The following is a 3669-nucleotide window of genomic DNA, read 5'->3' on the forward strand; positions in this document are numbered from 1 at the left end:
TCCCTTATCTGACATGTCATTACCAAGTATTTTTTCCAAGTCTGTTGCTTCCCTTTTTTCCCCTGTTGGAAAAGTTTTGGGATATACATAGGGATTTGATTCTTAGAAGGTCCCATTCATCCATTTATCCTTTCTTATTTGTTGGTTTTTCAGATGTTTGGAAGACTGTTTATGTTCTCCTTGTCAAAAATCAGTTAAGCATAGGTAGACAGGCTGATTTCTGGGTTCTCAATTCTATTACATTGATCTATGTGTCATTGTACCAGTACCATGCTGTCTTCACCCCAACAGCAGTGTAGTAAGATTTGAAATCTAGGAGTGAGATGCCTCCTACCTTGTTTCTCTTTTTTAAGTAGTGCTTTGTTTATTAGGGGTACAGTATACTTTCTCAATGGGAGTGCTGGTGACTCAAAAGCAGCATCTCTTTGGAGGTTCGAATTCACCAGCAGCTTCGCAGAAGATGAGCAATCTCCTCCTGTGCAATGTACAGTCTCAGAAACCCCCTGCAAGTTCCGACTGGGAATCGGTTCTGACTCCGAGGCAGTTAAGTTTGAGAGACTACCTAATGTTTGATAGTATTTTGTTCACAATATTAAAAATCCTTTTTTTCGAATAAAAACTTTTTCAGTGCTTTTTAATTTCGAAAATTCTTAGACCGCCTCTAAGAAAAACATTTACTTTAGTGTCCCCAAAATATTTTCTAGATGAGAAATACTGACTTCACAAACTAAAATATCTCACTGACTTTTATCTATACAGTCGGCTCAAGATTTTTAGAATATTTAAGAAATAAAACCTCAAGGGGGAAAAGTGATGATGAACAACGCATTAGGAACCACTTACTCTTCTTGTTCAGCTTATATTAAAACCAAGTGTTGTAGAGTCCATTCAGCTCATAGTGAGCCCAAGTGTTTTAAAGGAGAACTGTGCTCCAAAGGGCAGTAAGTGGCTTATTTTTAAAGCGCAGATCCCTAGCACCCCCTGAATGGACTCGAACTTTAAATCTTTCGGCTATGTCAACCTTTGTACCTCGTTTTACCTGTGGGCTTTCTCAGCGTATGCTATACTAGACATCTCCCATTTACTCCCACCCCAACACCCACACTCTAGACGAAAACATGTCCATACCAGAGAAAACAGCTCCACGTTGTTACACCAACACTTGAGACCACAAGATCCTAGGGTTGAAGATCACTACGATGCCCCAGCCGCAGTTACAACACGATTGGTTCACAGGTAACTTCACGCGATACTTGCTAAAGACCCGGGTGGATAACCGGAGGCGCCTGCACGCAAATGGAAGTCCCACCCCTTCTACAGGCGCCTCTATATGACGTCACACAGGTCGGGACAGTCTAGTTTCCACTGCCTGAAGGTGGAGAGCTGTCGTGTTTAGATGTGGTTTGGTGGTCTCTGGTACTTGACTACGTGTGGCTTTGGCACAGAACAGACGACCCTCTTGATCCGCCCAGACCTCTTATTATTAGTGCAAATGGGGTAGTCCTTTCCCAGGACTCACTCAAGTTTAAACTGACTCGGGTTTAAAATTACGCTTCTTGTAGTTTTTGTTATGTGCCGTCTAGCTGCTTGCAACTCAGCGACTCTATGTACAACAGCCCTGAAATCTGCTCTTTCCTATGCCAATTTTACTGTCTCCAACACACTTATCCCCATTGTCCCAGTGACTGAATCAATCCATCTCATCTATGGTCTCCTCTCTTCGTCCCTCCAACCTCCCAAGCATGATGTCCCTCTCAAAGGACCGGTCCCTCCTTGCAACATTGCCAAAGTATGTCAGACGAAGCCTCAGAATCCTTGCCCTAAAGAGGAGGCTGGCTTCACTCTAGGACGAACCTGCTAGTTTTCCTGGCAGTCCATAGTATATTCAACACCTTTCTCCAGTACCACAACTCAAAGACATCAATTCTCTTTCTATCATCCCTAGTCATTGTCCAACTCTCTGACGAATAGCAAACTATTGCGAAGACTATGGCCTGGATAAGGTGCACCTTAGTCTTCATACTGATGTCGTTGCTCTTCAGAAATCTGGAGGTCCTTAACAGTTTATTTTCCCAGTATGATTGTCTATTTCCTGGCTGCCGGTACCAAGATTATTGATTGTGGAGCCAAGCAAACTAAAGCTGCTAATAATCTCAATCTCTTCACCATCAATCGTGATGCTGCCAATTGGTCCAGTGGTGAGAATCTTTAAAATGATGCTTATAAGGCTTTTTTATTAGCATAAGGCATCGAACATTGTGGTAGAGGTAGTTGTTATGTGCCATCCAGTCTCCTGCGACTCAGTGGCACTATGTACAGTAGCTCTGAATATCCTGAGCTAGTCTCACTGTCTCTGACACGCCTACCTACATTGCCACAGTTACTGTCTATACATCTCATCTAGGGTCCTTCTCTCCTGCGCAGACCCTCCAACCTCCCAAGCGTGATGGTCCCTCCTGGCAAAATGTACAGAGTATGTGAGACAGAACTTCAAAATCCTAGCCTCCAAGGCACAACCTGGTTTTACCCTGTCCTGGAGAGACCTGTTTGTTCTCTTGGTAGTATAGGGTATGTTCAATACTCTTCTCCAGCACCACAACTCAATGGCATTGATTTTTCTATCATCCTTTGATTCTCTAGGTCTCTAATGCATAGCAAGTAATTGGGAAGACCATAGTCTTTATCAGGAGCGCCTTAGACTCCAGACTGACATTATAGCTCTTCAGCACTCTGGAGAGGTCCGTGACAGCAAATTTACCTAATGTCATTTGTCTTTTGATTTCTTGACTGTTGGTATCTTAAGTGTTGATTGTGGAACCAAGAAAGATGAAGTTGTTAGCAATCTCAATTTCTTCCCTATCATAGTACTGCCACTTGGCTCAGTGGTGGCAATCTTTGTTTTTGAACATGATAAACAACACTAAATATTTCTCTCCTGTCTTATTTGGAAAATTTAGTGTGAAAATGATATTAACATTGAGATTGTACATTAAAGTAGTGGCACTGGACCAAAGTCAATCTGCAGATGTTCTGTTTAGCCAACATAATGTGTTCCAATATTGTGAATTCATAGAATAAACAGAAGTTCTGAATGCCCTTGAATCTCAGATTGATGTATTTAGGTAGAGGCTATTTTGATTTTTCTGCCAGGAAATATATTTTTCTTTAGTGAGAGGCTTTATATGGAAAGAAAAAGGGGAAAGGAGAGAGGCTACTGGAGCAGTGATTGAGGATCTCCCCTCAATCAGCTCCAGTGGAGAAAACTTTCAATGATGTAAGGAGAAAGCATTGTATTTTAAAAATTAACATGAACATTACAATTTAAAATGTTTTGATTTTGTTTCCCTCTTCCTCACTTACCTGTTAATCATCCAATATTCATTCTGTGTTTAAACCTTCATTGGCTTTTTATATTATTTTTATATTAATGACCATATACCATACTTGCCATTTTGTAACTGGTTGATGTCATTTAGCATGATATGTTCTAGTTTCATCCATATTGCTTGATCCTGTTTTAGTGATTCATAGTAATACATTGTGCCAATGTACCAGTTTCTTTAGCCATTTGTTTGTTGATGGACAGTTGAGCTATTTTGAACTTTTTGCTATTTTAAATAATGCTGCAAAAATGTAGGTTAGAGTATATCTGTTTTTTGCAACTCTTAT

The sequence above is a fragment of the Elephantulus edwardii genome, unplaced genomic scaffold (genome assembly GCF_000299155.1).
Source record: "Elephantulus edwardii isolate Elephantulus edwardi_28Jun2011 unplaced genomic scaffold, EleEdw1.0 scaffold00085, whole genome shotgun sequence".
Lineage (NCBI taxonomy): Eukaryota > Metazoa > Chordata > Mammalia > Macroscelidea > Macroscelididae > Elephantulus > Elephantulus edwardii.